General features: G+C 41.6%; 1 pseudogene; it reads left to right on the forward strand.

The window, feature by feature from the left end:
- The first annotated feature begins 17311 nt into the window (after nt 1-17311).
- LOC132347916 (large ribosomal subunit protein eL38-like) lies at nt 17312-17524 on the forward strand (annotated as a pseudogene).
- The last annotated feature ends 2532 nt before the right edge of the window (nt 17525-20056 follow it).

Raw genomic sequence — 20056 nt, forward strand, 5'->3', positions numbered from 1 at the left:
CTGTGCTCCACAACAAGAGAAGCCACTGCAATAAGAAGGCTGCGCACCACAATGAAGAGTAGCCCCCACTCGCCACAACTAGAGAAAGCCCACACACAGCAACGAAGACCCAATGCAGCCAAAAATAAATAAATAAGTAAAATAAATTTTTTTTAATTATGATTATAAATATTTTGTTCTGTTTATTCACCCAAAAAATTGCATTTACTCTACCATTGTAGAATATCCATATGAAAATGGATCTTCATTATTTTCATGGCTTAGTCTACTCTAGATGCGCCACAGTTTGTTCAACAAACTTCCTGATTTTGGACATTTATGCTATTTTGTTGTTTTTTCATTTTACAAATATCACTGAAATGAATATATGTGTGTGTGTGTGTGTGTGTGTATACACTTGATGGATAGTTTTAGGAAAATTTTATTAGACAGGGATTAGGTAGGTAAAAGAATGTGTACTTTAAAGGGATGAATCATAGCTAGTTAACTGTCTACTTAAGTCGAGACCAGAAGCAATGCCTTCAACATGAAACACTAATATGATTGTTGGTTCTTTCCATCAATTGTTCTATAAATGCATTTTGAGAAACTTGTAACCAAAAGAGAAATAGTTGCCGCCCTCGTGGAGTATATAGTCTAGCAGTGGAGAGAGGCATTCATCAAATGACATTCAACAAATAAAAAATTACAAAATGTGATCTTTCTCAGATATAAATCAGGTAGGTCCACACCTCACCCTGCCTTCCCTAAAGCCCTCTGTGCCCCTCCCCCAATTGCCTCAGGATGAAGTCCAGACTCTTAAAAGCATCCTGTAGACTTCTACTTCCCCGTGTCTACCTCCTTGCATTCTTCTCTCCAAACACTGAATATGTTTCATTTCCAACTTGTCTTTCTACCTCTGGGCTTTTGCACACGCTGTTCCCTCTTCTTGGAACACTTTTCCCTCATTCCCCTTCCCCCCACCCCTCACTGTATTCTTGTCCCAGTTCACCTTTACTCATCTTAAACATCGCTTCCACCTTCTCCCACTCATCAAGACTGGGAAGTGCCCTCATCTCTGCATCCACATTCAATTTGTCTTTTCTCTTTCTTAACATTCAGAGCATTTGGGATTATGAGTTTATCATCTGAAACACACCACTGCCCACTGGAATATACACTCCATGAAGGTTATCTCTCTTAGTCACTGGTCTTATCCCCAGCACTTAAAATAGTGCCTGACACACTTAGTACATGATATTATCATTATCATTATTATTATATGAAAATAAGAATTTTTAAAAATCACCATCTGGTTGGTTTCAGGTTCAGATCACTAAAGCTTTGCTTTCTAATAAAATATCACATTCAGAAAAGATAGATCGTTGCATCTGCAAATCCAGTATCAACAGCATCTCCTTAATTAGTGGCAGTTGGAAAAATCAGAGCACCTTTCTTCTCACTGTTTACATTAAACAGCTCTCATCAAATGCTCATGAGATGATAGATGCCATCCCACAAGCCATGTGTTAAAAAAGAAAACAACTCTTTGGTCTGATGAGATGGTTGCACCTTCATAGAAAAGGCTCAGAAGGAGACTTTTAAAAATTTGCTTTGAAGGAATTCCCTGGTGGTCCAGTGGTTAGGACTCCGCACTTTGACTGCCAAGGGCCCAAGTTCAATCCCTGTTCGGGGAACTAAGATCCCACAAGCCGCGAGTAAATAAATAAATAAATAAATAAATAAATAAATAAATAACTTTGCTGTGAGGACTTCCCTGGTGGCGCGGTGGTTAAGAATCCACCTGCCAGTGCAGAGAACACGGGTTCGATCCCTGGTCTGGGAAGATACCACATGCCACGGAGCAACTAAGCCCACGTGCCACAACTACTGAAGCCCGGGCACCTAGAGCCCCTGCTCCGCAACAAGAAGCCTGCGCACTGCAACGAAGAGTAGCCCCCACTCACCGCAACTGGAGAAAGCCTGTGCGCAGCAACGAAGACCTAACATAGCCAAAAATAAATAAATAAATAAAATTAAAAACATAAAAAACGAAATTTGCTTTGAGCTAGCTCTGGGACTAAGCACAGATGCTCACTGGCTATTTAAGAGGTGGGAATGACTTTATGGAGTGCCTGCTAGCTGCAAAGTGCTTAACTGTGCTTATGGATAAGGTTCTGGAGGCTCATGGAGTGACGGGGAGAGACCTCCTGGATCTTGCCATGCCTTCCTCTGTCTCTATTAGCCTGGGCTGCTCTCTCCACTGAGGAGAGAGAAGTGGAACCACTTCCATTAAAACAATGGTTGGAACCAGCCAAACCATATTTACTGGGCGCCTATTGTGTTCAGGTCAGCCTGCTCCCGTAAGGACTGCTCCCATTACCAAATGCATGCTCCCTATAGGTCCGCGCATTCCAAGGACAACTGTAACATTTACCAATCACCCACTGTATGTATGCCCCAACGACAACAATTAACATTTACTAAGCACCTACTGTGTGCAGGTCAGAGTGCTCCAGTGAAGACAACTTCCATTTCCTGACCATTATCACTCCCACATGCCAGGCCCTGACTGAAGGCCCTGATGCTCAGCGTTTCATTTCATCCTCACACCAACCCAATGTGGGAGGGACTGCTATTAACCCATTTCATAGTTAAATAAACTGAGGCCTGGAGAGGTAGAAGTGACAAAGCAGATGAAAGCCCACCTTCCCCCCTAGGCTGGACACAAAGTCCTTAAGCATGCTGTAGCTGGGAGTGCTGGGAATAGGTGAGGCAATCATGGTCTTTGACTCCAGAAAGCTTTCCCCTGGTGAAGGTTTATGCAGGAAATCACCATGAAAACCCCTCATGGCAGCCATGAAAATGCAGCCCATACATCCATAACTGCAGGGAGAGAAGTTGGTCAGGGCCCCAGGTGCTGTTATCTGCTTTGAGGCCAAGACCACGCTTTGGCAGGATGCCCCCAGCCCATGACCGAGCTTGGCAGGGTTATTAACACAGAGCTGGGAGGCTCAGGGCTCCTACCTGGTCAGGACTGGCTTGCCTGTTTCTTTGCAACTACACCTCAGGCTCGGTTGCTTCCTTCCCTGGCTTCCATACTCAGGCTCAGATTCTCTCCCCATTTTCTCTCACAGCCATCTCTCCTAATAAATACCTTGCACATTGAATCCCATCTTGTCATCAGCTTCTCAGATGACCAAGAGTGATGCTCCCAAGTTTAAGAGGCAGTATGAGGACCACCTGAAGTGGAAGCAAGCTTGGAGTGTGTGGGTGCTGGACTTGGACCAGTGGACAGACTGGTTTTGCTAGAATGGGAAATTGAGGTAGGGGCAGATGGATGACATAGCAAAAAGGCTGAATAAGCATAAAGGGACAAGGAAGGAAATGTCCTTTTATTTTTTTTTTAACCTGTAAAAAGTTTTTAAATGTCTTCAATATACAAGTAATCAGACACATAGCATAATCTAAGGGCACAGGACTGGAAGTCAGAATGCATTCACTTCCTAATCCATCACCTGGTACCTTATGAAACCTTGGGCAAGGAGGGCAGGCAGAAGAATGGCCTCTCAAAGATGTCCACATCCTAATTCCCAGAGTCTATGAATACATTCCGTTACGTGACTAACGGGAATTATGATACCAGATGGAATTAAGGCTGTTAATCAGCTGACCTGAATATTGGGAGATTACCCTCAATTATCTGGGTGGGCCCAATGTAATCACAAAGGTCCTTAAATGGGGAAGAAGGCAGGAATGTCAGAACCAAAAGGATGCCATGTGAGAAAGACTTAACCAACCATTGCTGGGTCTGCAGGTGGAGGAAGGGGCCAGGAGCCAAGGAGTGCAGGCAACCTCTAGAAGCTGGAAAAGGCAAGGAACCAGATTCTCCCCTAGAGGCTCCAGAATGAATGTAGCCCTGCTGACACCTTGATTTTAGCCCAGTGAGACCCACTTCAGACTTCTGACCTCCAGAACCGTAAGATAATAAATTCGTGTTGTCGTTAAGCCACTACATTTCTGGTAATTTTTTACAACAACAATAAGAAAGTTATACAGAATATGACTTATGTTTGCTAAGCCTCAGTTTCCCCCTCTCTAAACTGGGTTTATCAACACCCCTGAAATGATTGTGGTGAGGATTAAATGAAACACAGGTGATGTGCTTCGTACACAGCCTGGCACCTCCTAATGGGAAGCTATTACTATTTTTGCATGTGCATTATATAAAACTTTATTCATAAATACAAACACGCAAACATAAAATTAATTAATTAATTAGCAATCCAACCACCTAAAAGCAATGAACATCCTGCAGTATTTCCTTCCAGACTACCTTCTATGTATATAAATGTGAATATGCATATATGATAGTTTGGATTCAGTATGAACGGGGTCAAATTATACATACATGCTGTTGTATAATTTGCTTTTCTTCACTTATGTCTATAAATAAATTGCTACAGCAACATTCTCAATGGTTGTACAAGATTCTACTGTACGGATTGTTGCTTGTTTGCAAACGAAATCCTCCATTTGGGAACATTTCAGATGATCTCACTATTATGCTCTAGAAACGTCTCTGCAATATGTATTCTTTTACATGACTTTCATGCACTTGTTTGGTTGTTGTTTGTTTTCTCCTGAGGATAAAATCATAGAAGTGGGCCAAACATCATTTACATTTTAAGTTTGGGATACCATATTCCAAATCGGGCAGAGTCTCTGTGACTGACCGATTTTTAAGGCAAAAGGAGACGTAGTGATCAACAGGTTTACTCTCAAATGGTTTTCGTTTTTTTTTCGGCCAATGGGGGTGAGGCGGCGGTGTTTACACTCTCATTTGTTTTTCAATGTTCCTTTCTATCTCCACAGTTTTATATTCATGATTTCAACAATATATGTAGACTATCTGACCCACATAAGAACACAGATCTCATTTAATAGTCTATGTTGATCATTTTCTGATGTTATACATTGCAAAAAATGGTTTTTTTAAAACAACTGCCAGTTACGATGACGTTGTGAATTATTTGATCGTGCATTTGTTGTTAGATGTTGAGACTGATTCCCATTTACCCCTTCACTGGACAGTTGAGGAAACCGAAGTTCAGAAAGGCTCAGGGACTTACCAAAGGCTGACATCCAGCTGAAAGGAGAATCTGTCTGGTCTGTGGGGAGATGTCTCTGCAGAGTCGGGCAGGGCTGGGCACCCAGGAGAGAGCTTCTGCCAGCCAGAGTGGAGGAGCCAGGCACACCTGCAAATGCCTCCAGAAAGCCTTGTTTTTATCCAGAAACCAAGAAGTGCCCCAAAAATCCAGGTAAAGACTCAGCCTGGGGGCCTTTAGGGGCTCCTGGCATATAGTAGATGCTCACTGTTCACTGCTTACTCAGAGTGCTGTCGATGTCTTAAAGGAGGTGGGAAAAGCAATTTTTAAAAAGAAAGAAAAGCAATGTTACATTTATTGGCACACATCTACTGTGTACACTTGCCTTTCTGGATTGTAAATTGTCTGTGTGTGTTTGTCTCGGTGAGGAGCTTTTGTAGGGCTGCTGTGGATAGACTCAAATGAATGAGCCTGTAAAACCACAGGCTGTTTTGTTTGTTGAGTGAGGGCAGGAAATTCATTGATGTGGTTATTCAGTGGAATGGCTTCATTCCAGTTTTACTCTTGTGCTTCTGCTAGAGGAAGTGTTTCATAAGGGAGGGCTGGACAAAGATAAATCTCCCACATGTGGCCACAGCTTAAGTTCAGAAACTATTGTCGAGACCATGCCAGTGACCTGGAAGTGTGACTCCAGGGGCTCAGGCTCTGGCTCTTGGCCAAGCAGATGAACTGAGACATTGTTCTGGAAATTGATCTCCAACTGGTTTCCAGGATTCCGCTTGTTAGATTTTTTTTTTTATATTGAGATTTTTGCTTTTACTCTACGAGAATTTCAAAGCATTTAAAAACACCCTTTACATTCCCACTGGTATCTTCTGCATAAAATATTTTTAGGAAAGAGTTAGGCAGAAAATTAATTTTAAAAACAAGCAAATGCTAGTTGTTCAAAAAATTAAAAATAGAATTACCATATGATTTAGCAATCCCACTTTTGGAGTGTAGATCCAAAGGACTTGAAAGCAGAGTCTCAAAGAGATATTTGCAAGTCATGTCTACAGCAGCATTATTCACAATAGCCAAGAGGTGGAAGCAACCCAGTGTCCCTTGACAGATGAATGAATAGACAAAATGTGGTGTATACATACAATGGAATATTATTCAGCTTTATAAAGGAAATGCTGACACAAGCTACAACATGAACGTATATTGAGGACATTACACTAAGTGAAATAAGCCAGAAACAAAAGGGCAAATACTGTATGATTCCACTTATATGAGATATCTAAAGTAGTCAAATTCACAGACACAGGAAATAGAATAGTGTTGCCAGGAAGTGGGTGGGAAGGAGGGAATGGGGAGTTGTTGTTTAATGAGTATAGAGTTTCAGTTTTGCAAGATGAAAAAGTTCTGGAGATTGGTTGCACAACAGCCTAGTATAAACACACAATAGAATATTACTCAGCCCAAAAAAAGAATGAAGTGCTGATACATGCTACAATGTAGATGAACCTTGAAAACATTGGGATAAGTGAAAGAAGCCAGACACAAAACGTCAAATATTTTGTGACTCCACTTATATGAAATATCCAGAATAGGTAAATCCATAGACACAGAAGGCAGACTGGTGGTCACCATGACTGGGAGGAGTAGGGAAGGGGGAGCTTCTGCTTACTGGGCATGGTTTTTTTGGTTTGTTTTGTGTTTTTTTGGCTACATTGGGTCTTCGTTGCTGTGCGCGGGCTTTCTCTAATTGCAGCGAGCGGGGGCTACTCTTCATTGTGGTGCGCGGGCTTCTCATTGCAGCAGCTTCTCTTGTTGCAGAGCATGGGCTCTAATCACGCGGGCTCAGTAGTTGTGGCTCACGGGCTCTAGAGCGCAGGCTCAGTAGTTGTGGCACACGGGCTTAGCTGTTCCGCGGCATGTGGGATCTTCCCGGACCAGGGCTCGAATCCGTGTCCCCTGCACTGGCAGAAGGATTCTTAACCACTGCGCCACCAGGAAAGACCCTGCATCATTCACTTTAAAATGGTTTATTTTATGTTACATGAATCTCACTTCACTTAAAAAATAAGCAAATTATAGAAGTCACCTGCAAATATTTGTAGGCTCAGAGGTTGCTTGCAGTATTACTCTGCAAATAGCACATGCTTTCAGAGACTGGGAAACAGAAATGGACAGACTAACTGGTATAAACACTGGTGTTGGTTTGCCACCATCCATTTCTCTTTCGATTAATAGCACCCCACTCTTCCTTTGGGGAACCACCCCTCTGTCACTCTCAGTTCATGTGGTTTAGGAGGGGCTGCTGGGATAGTCATGTGACCTAAGGCAGGCCAATCAAAGCATTGCATCCCTCTGGTCTAGCCATTGGTTCAGGGATGCACAGGTGAACGAAGCCAAGCCAATGAGACTCAGTTCCAGGACCTTGGGTGGAACCACTGGGAAGAGGGAATCTCTCTTCCAGCAGTGCTGCTGAGGAGAGAGAATGTCAGCCTGGAGCTGTTGGTGGTAATCTGACCACCGGGACCGAAGAGGCTGCCTGGGAAAGGAGCCAAGACAGAGCAAAGTAGCTCTGAGACAGAGAGAGTCATTATGACATGGTGACATTGACACTGTTTGACACCTGGATGGAGCCAAGCATGAAGCAAGATCTATCCCTTGGACTTTTCAGATACGTGAGCCAGCTAATTCCATTTTGGACCTGTGCCAATTTAAGTTGGATGTTCTTCACTTGCAATAAAATGAATCCTGGATCAATGCAGATGATCTGCTCATTAAAGAGGAGCTAGAAATAGAAACTATGTCTCCCAAATCATGCTACAAGTCAGTGAAGCCTCATTCATTCAGACCTTAAGCTATCAAATTAATGATTATTCAAACTGGAATCTTTACCATCTTCATGAAAAATGGCTTGCCTGTGTCTTAAACAAGAGAAACTATAGAATGCCTGGCCTGCCCACAGCCACTCTGAAGCCCTCATGAGTCCACCCCCTGACCCACCTGACAGGCAATGCACAGGCCTGTCAAACCACCTGTGAACTGGCCTGGTTCAAAAGTATGGCCTACACCAATCAGATTCAACCTCTTGAATCTGCACTAGTATATAAGGAGAAGCAGGCAGGTGTAAGTGGTAGAAACTAATGCAGAAAGGAGAAGATGCGCAGAGAGTGCAGAGGGGCCGTTAAGAGCCTTGGGCAGGCTGGAAATCAGAGGCAGCAGAGAGTGTCGGTAAAGGATTTACAGTATGGAGGAGAAATGGCCGATCGGCAGTGGGAAAACAGCAGATTCACAGAGAAAAACGAGCACCCGGAGAAACAGACAGCCTTCCATCTCCAGAACTGACCCGCTCCACGGAAGGGCTCCAGGTGGGTGCCAGACCACCAGCACCCTTTGAGCAAACACCTTGTTCTTTTCTGAAAATTTATTTTTTTGAAGTATAGTTGACTTACAACATTGTGTTAATTTCTGCTGTACAGCAAAGTGATTCAGATATATATATATATATATATATATATATATATATATATATATGTATTCTTTTTCATATTCTCTTCCATTATGGTTTATCGTAGGATACTGAATCTAGTTCCCTGTGCTATACAGTAGGACCTTGTTGTTTATCCATTCTCTATATAACAATTTGCATCTGCTAACCCCAAATTCCCAATCCATCCCTCCCGCATCACCCCCCTTGGCAACCATAAATCTGTTCTCTATATCTGTGAGTTTGTTTCTGTTTTGTAGATATTTGTGTCATATTTTAGATTACATATATAATTGATATCATATGGTATTTGTCTTTGTCTTTCTGACTTACTTCACTTAGTATGATAATCTCTAGGTCCATCTACCTTGCTGCAAATGGCATTATTTCATTCTTTTTTATGGCTGAGAAATATTCCATTGTATATATGTAACACATCTTCTTTACCCATTCATCTGTTGATGGACATTTAGGTTGTTTGCATGTCTTGGCTATTGTGAATATTGCTGCTATGATCATTGAGGTGCCTGCATCTTTTTAAATTATAGTTTTGTCCAGATATATGCCCAGGAGTAGGATTGCTGCATCATATGGCAACTCTATTTTTAGTTTTTGAGGAACCTCCATACTGTTTTCCATAGTGGCTGCACCAATTTACATTCACACCAACAGAAACTCCTTGTTCTTTAGGTGACCTCAGCACATCTCAGTCCCAAGAAACCCAAAGAACCTGCCCGCATTATTTTTATGTTAATAAGGACTCTTTCAGTTGCAAGTGACTAAAACCCAGTGCAAATGGAATCTTTAAAGAAGAAAAGTAATTAGTTCCAGTACTGGGATGCCAATGGGTAGTTGGCTTCAGAAGTATCCAGATCCACAGGCTTAAGTGGTACCCTAAGTATCTGTCTCCCTCCTGTTTCTCCACTTTGTTTGCCTCTGGGCTGGTTTCAATCCCAAGTAGATTCTCCCTTTATGTTGCCCTATGGCCATTGCGGTCAGCAGCTTCTAAGATGGCCCCAGCAATCCCCACCTCCTGGTATTCATGGTCTTGTATAATTCCCTCCCCTTGAGTAAGCCACTTCTAACCAATAAAATATGGCAATGTTAATGGGATGTCACTTCTGTGATTAGGTTACATAAGATTGGGACTTACTTACAACTTGCTAGCACGTACTCTCTATTGCCTTCTTGGCTTGCCGGCTTTCATGAAATCACCTGCCAAGTATAGAAAGACTCACATGACAAGGAACTGGGGGTGGCCCCTGGCCAACAGTCAGTGAGGATCTGAGGCCCTCGGTCCAATGTCCCACAAGAAACTGAATCCTGCCAACAACCACCAAGTGAGGTTGGAAGCAGATGGTTCCCCAGTCAAGACTCCAGATGAATGAGGTGTCCGGTTCCTGGTTAAAAGCTAATGTGTGGGCTTCCTTGCTGGTCCTGTGGTTAAGCCTCCACGCTTCCACTGCAGGGGGCGCGGGTTAGATCCCTGGCTGGGGAACTAGGATTCCTTATGCTGCGTGGAGCAGCCAAAAAAATAAAAAAAAAATTAAAAAACAACAACAACAAAAAACAAAAAAACCTATGTGTGATTTCTCAGGCCTGACGGTAGGCAATTCAAAGGGTTTACCTGGCAGGGCTCCCAGGGGAAAGCTGCCCCCTTCCCCCCCATGCCAGACCTGGTGCACAGCCAGCACATTGCAGTCTCTAAGGGAGTTGCTGTCCAGGACTCAGCCCCTCTGACCAGTCATGCCCTTGTGCATATTATGCTCCTTCCTTCTTGGGTCCCTTTATCTGAGGTCCTGGGCAGAGGTCCTCTCCAGGCACCTCTGCCCCGGCCTCCTTATTGGGGGTGAGTGGACATGGTCTTGCAGACACTTGCTCACTCTGACTCCATACCAGGTACTTTTCCACTCCAATCCCTCCTCCCTCTACATCCTCACACCCCCAAGTCCCAGGGGCTATAAACTGCTAGAGCCTTTTGTCTGGGGTCCCTTCAACAGTGAGACGCATATAGAGGAAAATGCAACAGGGAGAGTAGGTACTTTCTCCAGTTTCAGCCTCTTCCCTAAACCATCGCAGCAAGTGATCAACGGCTTAACTCTTTCATTTTCAGCTTGTTGCTTTATTCGGCTACTTGCACACCTGACACTTCAGCGCTCTCTCCCAGCTAGACTGTGATCCTGACAAGGAGACCCCAGCTTAGGCTGACACCTTGACTGCAGTCTCTTGAGAGACCCTGAGGCAGAGTCCCTGACCCACAGAAGTTGTGAGATGATGTATGTATATTGTTTTAAGCTGCAGAGCTTGTGGTGATTTATTATGCAGCAATAGCTGACCAATGATAGCCACCAACAGCTTCAGGCCTGCGTTCATTCAAGTTAGCAACCCCAGCAGAAAGAGGGGTTCCATTGCTCCACACCTCCAGCAGAAAATAGGGACTGCCTCTCGCTAATCCAGACCGGCTGTGTGCCTAGTCCTAACCCACTCATTATCATTCTGACCAGCCTGGGTCCTCATCCACTCCCATAGCTCCATCCCAACCCTGTTTGCTTAGAGTTGGGGAGAGGCAGCTTTCCAAAGGAAAATAATTGCGCCGATACCAGAAAGAAGAGAAACAGAGGCAGGAAAGCAAAAGCAAGACCTGTTTTCTACAAGTAGCAAGTAAGTAAAGCACACACCTTCACAGAGATACTGTTAACCGGCTCAAGAGAGCAACTTGCAAGCACCGTGTCAGTAAGCGCCTTGCGTGACTACACAGGTAGTACAAATTACCTCCGATACCGGCCACTTTATTAGACTCCATCTCTACTTAACAAAATTTTATTAGCTTACTAGAACTTTCTGCACGCTCCAGAAATTAAGAAACTGCAGTTGACCCTTGAACAACACGGTTTTGAACTGTGCAGGTCCACTTACACACGGATTTTTTTCAATACATGTATTGGAAAATCTTTTGGAGATTTGTGACAATTTGAAAAACTTTCAGATGAACCACGTAGCCTAGAAATATGGAAAAAAATTAAGAAAAAGGTAAGTCATGAATGCATAAAATATATATAAATATACATATAACATACAAAATATATGTTGACTGTTTATGTTATCAGTAAGCCTTCTGGTCAACAGTAGGCTATTAAGTTTTAGAGGAGTCAACACTTATATGTGGATTTTTGACTGCATGAAGGGGTTGCCCCTAACCCCCATGTTGTTCAAGGGTCAACTGTGTGGTGGCCCCCAAGCTGTAAGCTTATTCAGCTTTCTGCTTTCTGGAGAACTGCTTGTCTCTTTCTTGGTATGCACTCCTGATGCTGCGGTATTGAGCGTAAAAAAGGAAAATGGCTTGCGGCCAGTTTCGTTCCAGGTGCCTGCTCTGGATCTAAGAGCCCCTGGTTGTTCCCCAGAAGAAGGACGTGCTGCCCTGAGGGGGAAGTCTGTATCTCCAAAGAATGGCCCATAAGGCATGCTGACGCATAGATAGTGGCGCATAGATAGTGGCGACAGAATTATGTGGAAATACAAGGTTTACTGATTTATTGTCTAATATTCGTTCCGTACTAAACCTATATATACATTCATGCTCTTTGAATAAACTTGCCTTGCAACCATCAGTTGTCTTGGCCCTTCTGATCCCATACTGGTGCTTTTCAGTTCCTTATCCCTCACCACCAGGAACTTCTAGCTTTCTGCAGCCGGTCTGCGGCACAACTGTATATTTATGAAAACACGTTAACCTACCACTTATTCTGATTTCCTCAACTTGTTTGAATTAGTAAGGTTTTGCTGTAATTAACATTTGTCCAGAAGTTCAAGGCAAGTGAACAAAGAGATTAGATAACAAAAGGGTGCCCAGCCATTTCCCTGTAGTTGAGTCAAAGTCCTAGAAGGGCAATGTCAGAAATACAGAAATATATATGTATATTAAAAAATAAATACATTATCTACATATATAACTTTTGTGAATTCTACTTGGGAAAGAGAGAAATTTAAGTTTACTTAAAAAGAAATTTACTTAAAAAAAAAAATTTTTTTTAATCTTTTGGCCACATCACATGACACGCGGGATCCTAGTTCCCCTGACCAAGGATCCAACCTGTGCGCCCTGCAGTGGAAGCACAGAGTCTTAACCACTGGACCGCCACGGAAGTCCCAAAAAGAAATTTACTTTTAAAATTCAAATTTACTACAGTGTAAGTAGTTTGAGGGGCTACGTGTTTGGCTTTACACACTGACATTGGACTTCTACATAACATATGGTGTATTGTTCTTCTCAGTTTCCTGTGAGACACCTTGACTATGATTGTACATTTCAATTTGCTGTCATGGGAAATAAGATGTGTATTTCACTGAAGTATCTTCCGTCTCTCTAACTCAACCCCTCCTCCCACGATTAAAAGTCCAAATAACACCCCCATATACAAAAATATATGTGTGTATATATATATATATATAAATACATATATATATATACACTATCATCCAATACTCTTTTAGACTAAGACACAGTGGTTCCCACTCTCATATTTGTGCTGAAAAAAATACCCCCAAAAAAGTTCTTTTGGGAGGATATATGTACCTGAAGGAAGGAGATGCAAGAAGTCATGGAGAACAAAGAAACTGGTAAACATATGGGTAAATATAAATGTTCATTGATTGTAAAAAGCAATAACAAGATGTTCAGGAGGAGAATAGAGATCACGGTTAACTCTAGAGTAGCAGCATCCAATAGAAATAAAAGTTGAGGACTTCCCTGGTGGCACAGTGGTTAAGAATCCGCCTGCCAGTGCAGGGGACACAGGTTCGAGCCCTGGCCCAGGAAGATCTCCATGCTGAGGAGCAACTAAGCCCATGCGCCACAACTACTGAGCCTGCGTTCTGGAGCCCACAAGCCACAACTACTGAGCCCGAGTGCCATGACTACTGAAGACCCCATGCCTAGAGCCAGTGTTCCGCAACAAGAGAAGCCACCGCAATGAGAAGCCCGTGCACCACAATGAAAAGTAGCCCCTGATAGCTGCAACTAGAGAAAGCCCACGCGCAGCAATGAAGACCCAATGCAGCAAAAAAAAAAAGGTCTCGATTTTATCACTGAAAAAAAAAAAAAAAAGGAAATAAAAGTTGAGCCACATATGTAATCTAAAATTTTTCAAGTAGTCACATTAAAAAATTTTTCTTAAAGCAGGTGAATTTAATAAAAATTAAAAGCAGGTGAAATTAATTTTAATAATATATTTCATTTAACCCAATGTACCCCAAAATATCACTATTTCTACCATACAAGCTGGTGTGATTGCAGGGAAAGTGAGCTTAGAAATCACTTCTCTTTTAAATCTAAAATATACAACATTAACAAAGACTGGGGACAATGCTCAACTCACACTGTTGGAAGGACTAGAGAGTAGTATAACTTTTCTAGAGGGCAGTTTGGCAGGATCTATCAGAATTTCACTATGCATGATTTTTTCTACAATAATAATACCTCTCCTGAGAATTTTTCCTGCAGGAAATCTCACGAGGTTCACAAAGCCTGAACATTGCTATGAAGCATGGGGTGTTCATTGTTTTGTGGTTTGTGATAATGAAAAAAAGGAAACAACTTAAATGCCCATTGAGTGGAGGATTAACTGGATTATGGTGAATCCACACTATGGAATCATAATAACTATGGAATACTGGGTAATCTTTAAAAAGCATTAGCTGAACTTAAATGTAGTGACAGGAAGCCAGACACAGAAGGCCATATATTATATGATTCCACTTATATGAATTATCCACAATAGGCAATTCCACAGAGACAAAAAGTAGATCAGTGGTTGCCAGGAGCTGGGAGGTGTGAGGAAGGGAAATAGGAAGTGACTACCAGTGGGTATGGGGTTTCTTTTTGAGGTGATGAGAATGATCTGGAATTAGTGGTGATGGCTGCACAAACTTGTGAATGTACAAACACCCACTGAACTGTACACTTTATTTAAAAGGGTAAAAAAAAAAAAAAAAGCAAGTCGCTTAAAAATATATAGTGTGTGATCCTCTAATTATTAGAGAAATGCAAATCAAAACTACAATGAGGTATCACCTCACACCAGTTAGAATGGGCATCATCAGAAAATCTACAAACAACAAATGCTGGAGAGGGTGTGGAGAAAAGGGAACCCTCTTGCACTGTTGGTGGGAATGTAAATTGATACAGCCACTATGGAGAACAATATGGAGGTTCCTTAAAAAACTAAAAATAGAATTACCATATGACCCAGCAATCCCACTACTGGGCATATACCCAGAGAAAACCGTAATTCAAAAAGACACATGCAAAAAAAAAAAAAAAAAAAAAAAAATAAGACACATGCACCTGAATGTTCATTGCAGCACTATTTACAATAGCCAGGTCATGGAAGCAACCTAAATGCCCATCAACAGACGAATGGATAAAGAAGTTGTGGTACATATATACAATGGAATATTACTCAGCCATAAAAAGGAATGAAATTGAGTCATTTGTTGAGACGTGGATGGATCTAGAGACTGTCATACAGAGTGAAGTAAGTCAGAAAGAGAAAAACAAATATCATATATTAACGCATGTATGTGGAACCTAGAAAAATGGTACAGATGAGCCGGTTTGCAGGGCAGAAGTTGAGACACAGATGTAGAGAACGGACATATGGACACCAAGGGGGGAAAACTGCGGTGGGGTGGGGATGGTGTTGTGCTGAATTGGGCGATTGGGATTGACATGTATACACTGATGTGTATAAAATTGATGCCTAATAAGAACCTGCAGTATAAAAAAACAAACAAAACAACTAATACTAAACTTTCATTGGGTTATTTGTATGGAAATATGTTAATATAAATGTTTCAGACATTACATGAAATTTCTAAAAATCTTATATGTTCTGGTATAATGTTATAAGTCATAATCCTAGTTATTACCTTAAAATGTATATCTCAGAAATAACTAATTTTCTTGTCAACTGCATTATTATGAACTTTCATCAAATTTTTAACTGTGGTCATTTTTAAGTCTTTTGTCATTTACAGACAGTTCTGGGTGTACTCTGATGCTTTTGCAAATATGTTCCTATAAAAGGGTTTCATCTTTAAGAAATTCAAGGAAAAGACTCTGACAAGTACAGGTTTCTGGTAACTGAATGTACTGCTGAACTGAATGAATAAGCATTTTCAGAACTCTAATGAAAAACTGATGAACTCATAAAAGTGCTAACAAAAGATCAAGATGAAAAAAAAAAATTAATTACATGGGACTGAGTGAACTGATGAGGATGAGTATAATTTTTGTGACTTTCTGTCTGAATTTAAAAAAAAAAAAACCCCACAAAGACTCAGAGGCAAAGAATATACAAATCAATTTTCACTGCAAAGTAAAGGAGCTGTTACAGTGGAGGATTACTGGACTGAATGTCAATATTATGACATAGTATGAGTGTGTTTCATGTTTGGTAATTGCAATCATTGTTGCTTTTGTTGTGGTCATCCATGTACAATGCTTGGTGTCAGTCTATTTATCTCTTGTAGAAATAAAATACAGTGTGTGTGTGTGAAAAATAAATAAATTAAAAAAAAATATATATATATAGTGTGTGATCTCATCTATGCTTTTAAAAAAATCTGTATGTTTACATGTTGTATATAATGCATGTGTATGTAAACACATAACTGGAAGGATAAACAACAGTTAACTGTGTTTTTTTTTAGGGAGAAATAAAGAACTTCAGAAGATTTGTTACAGGGACTTTTACTTCCCACAAGTGGACTGAATTATTTTAAATTATATTTTTACAAATTTTCCTTTTAAGACAATTAAAATATTTCTTCTTAATGACAAGCAGGAAGGGTTTTAAAAAACGGGAAACTAAAGTAAGCCAAATAATTAGTATGGTCATGTTGATTATTTGATATATAAAATGTAGATAAAAATTATAATTTTTATCATTGTAATTGTAAAATATTATGAATTATATTAAATTTATATATTGGGTTGGCCAAAAAGTTCATTCGGGTTTTTCTGTAAGATGTTACGGAAGAACCCGGATGAACTTTTTGGCCAATCCAATAATTATAATGTTATATTTTATTATTCTATTTTATTGATATTATCTTTTATATAATTATAATATTATAATAAATTATAAAATAATAATATACATATTCTGCATGTCCCAAATGACATAATGATATTTATTCAGCTTTCTTCTTTGTCAGGTTCCATGCTAAGCCTCTCATAATGACTTTCTCTCATATAATCTTCTCAACATATCCTAAGGTAAGGGCTATAGTTATCATTCCCATCGTTGCCATTTACAACAGAGGAAACAGGCTCAGAGAGATCTCATAGGGAAGCTTAGAAGCAGTGGGCTAGAGATATAATTTTTTTTTTTTTGGCCGCACAGCTTGGGGGGTCTTATTACCCCGACCAGGGATTGAACCCGTGCTCTTGGCAGTGAAAGCACGGAGTCTTAACCACTGGACCGCCAGGGAATTCCTGAGATATGAATCTGAGTGTGTTTGATACCAGAACCCAGGGTCTTATCCTGCAGCCGGTTAGAAAAGATTGGAATGCAGGCTGGGAAACAGAGAGCATAAGAAAGTGAAGAAGTGGCAGTGAGTGTCTCTCAGGCTGTACGTGGGGAATGGGGGGTAATCCGTGGTAATCCAGGCTGGGTGACATCTGGGGACCCCGGGTCTGGATCGAAGGTGCCAGCCAGGCTCTCCGTGCCTCATCACCATGCCTCACAAAATTGAGGAAATCAAGGACTTTCTGCTTACAGCCAGGTGAAAGGGCGCCAAGTCTGCCAAGATCAAGAAAAATAAGGATAATGTGAAGTTTAAAGTTCGATGCAGCAGATACCTTTACACCTTGGTCATCACAGACAAAGAGAAGGCAGAGAAGCTGAAGCAGTTCCTGCTCCCAGCTTTGGCAGTGAAAAAGCTGAAATGAATGACACATGCTGATTTGAACTGTATTAAAATTTTAAAAATTAAAAAAAAAGAAGAAAGAAAGTGAAAAAGTCACTAAGGAGATAAATATAGAGGACAAGAGCGGTGAAACTTACCTGTGACTTTATATAAACTTAGATGAAGATGCCCAATTAAAGATAGTCCCCAAAAGACAGGCTGTACCCTGAAGCAGGGAAGATAAGCAACTCCTGGGGAGGCCAGATATCCCCTGGAAGGGGAGAAACTGAACTGATTGTCAAGAAGATAGTTTTGGGCAAACAAGAACCATCTTCAAGATTCTAGAGTTTTGTGAGCAAGAGATGCCAAAATAAATCCTCTCCTGAGTGCTACATTCAGTGTTGCCATTCGTTTCTGTTGGGGCCAACACTCTATTTGTTCACTTACCATTTACTGAATGTCTACCAAGCCCTGTGCTAGACTCTGAAGACAGAGACATGGATGAAACATTGTCCATACCTTCAGAGAGATTCCAGGCTGGAGCAGGAAGACAGACATATAAAGTGATTCTTACAATTCAGAGTAACAAGGGTTCTGATATAAATTTCCATAGGGTGCTACAGGAATACAGAAGAAGGGCACCTGTCCCTGCTGTGTACACCAAGGAAGACTTCTTGGAAGAGGTGACCACTTGAGCCCAAAGAATTTGTGGGAATTAGCCAGGTGAAGGAGGGAGTAAAGGGCATCCCCGGTAGTGGAAAGAGCAAGAACATGGGTGGGGGACATGGGGGTGTAGAGACACCATGGCTTGATTGAAACAGTCATTGTCAGACATTGCTGGAGCTACAGGGATGAGTGTGGGTTCCGTGAGGGCAAAGCCCACTCTTTGTTCTGTTCCCAATTGTTACTGCAGTATCCAGCATGGTGCCTGGCACACAGTAAAGGTCAGAACTCCAGTAAGGAGTGTGGGAACAGAGGGGAGGAGATGGACTCCAGGGCTGGAGTGTGTGAGGGACTGAAGGGTGTATATGTCTGAAAGAACTTCGGCAATGAACAAATCCGCTGAAAAGTGAAATTTCACATTCCTTGGGGTTTTGCCTTTTGGGAGTTTCCTATTTGTAAAAATACAGATCCATTGCTATTTGACATTGGAATTGTACAACAAAGAATGTTGCTCACCACCCGTTTCTACAAGGATTAAGTCATTAGCCACTGCAGTGACTGACCGACAGTGCACCCTGACAGGAATTCAGGATGAAAACCAGGATGGGGCACTCTGTGCTTTAGAAAACAGGCCCCTTACATAGTTAGGGTGTATATTCCAGGAAGAATTTTAATGAACCCAGATTCTTGCATCTTCCCATACATAGTAAAGCACTAAAATCATGAACTGAGATACCTGTTACTTGTGACTAACAGTAACCTTTTACCGAGATGTATGCTTGACTGCACGTATTCCCTCGCCAAAATCCTATGTATACTGGCCTTTCCCTCTACGTCTTTGAAGCAGTTCCTCAGAGTTACTTAGAGACTCTTTCCCAGGCTATTGCCCTCAATAAGGTCCCCGAATAAAACTGAAACACACAATTCATGTTGTGCGTTTTCTTATTTCCATCGACAGAATGGTCAGAAATACATGTTGAAAAGAAAAAGGAGGTCTAGGGTAGTTAAACCTAAAAGTAACTTATTGTCCAGGAGTCTAACCTTCCATCTCCTTTCTATTTCCACAAATGCCCTATATCCTCTGAAGGCGCCCGCCTGGAACCCCTGCCTCTCCAGAACCCAGCCGAGAATCAGGACTGCCAAGCCACAAAAACAAAGGTCATAGAGTCCACAGCAGAGCAGGTAATTTTCTCATTTAGTGTCTGTGTATTCTTATTTTACCCAGAGTTCTAATAAGTTTAGTCGTCTGGGTTCCAAGGTAGAGAATGTATAAAGCAACAAATTAAAGCAGCAAATTGACAGGAGCAAGAAGCACAGTTATGTTAGTAGTTACCGATTGTTGGACATCTACTGCCTGCAGGGTACTTTACTGGCGCATGCCTCATCAAATCCAGTCAATAACCCCCAGAAACGGAGGCTCCAAGAGGAGTAAATAACTTACCTAAGGACACATGGAAACGTAAGCAAACCTGGCAGATAGGAGGAACCAAACCCGTGCTCAGTGCCTAACCCGCAGGAGGAATTAAAGAAACAGCAGTCTGGGGCCATTTTGTGTGTGAGATAAGCCCTTCTAGTTCCCACAGATAGCAATGTTCAGACACAGAAGGTCATTCCTGGAATCGTCATGAGAAAAGATTGCATTGTGTCCACTGTGCTCTGTTCAGAGTAAGGGCACTATGTGCTACATTTCAGAAATATCAGAACTTGGATAAGTGGGTGAGTTCTGGCTTTGTCCATGAGCTGTGACCTTGAGCACACTGCCGCTTTTCCTCCTCTGATGGTGAGGGTTATTGTTTGAACCAACAATCTCTGAAATTCTTTGAGTTCCAGGCAGCTTGGACCAACTCCTATCTCTTGGAAGACCTTGGCTGTGGAACCCAGAGTCCATTCAGGGCTGAGAGCGCCACCTGGT

The sequence above is a fragment of the Balaenoptera ricei genome, chromosome 14 (genome assembly GCF_028023285.1).
Source record: "Balaenoptera ricei isolate mBalRic1 chromosome 14, mBalRic1.hap2, whole genome shotgun sequence".
In the NCBI taxonomy this organism is placed as follows: Eukaryota; Metazoa; Chordata; class Mammalia; order Artiodactyla; family Balaenopteridae; genus Balaenoptera; species Balaenoptera ricei.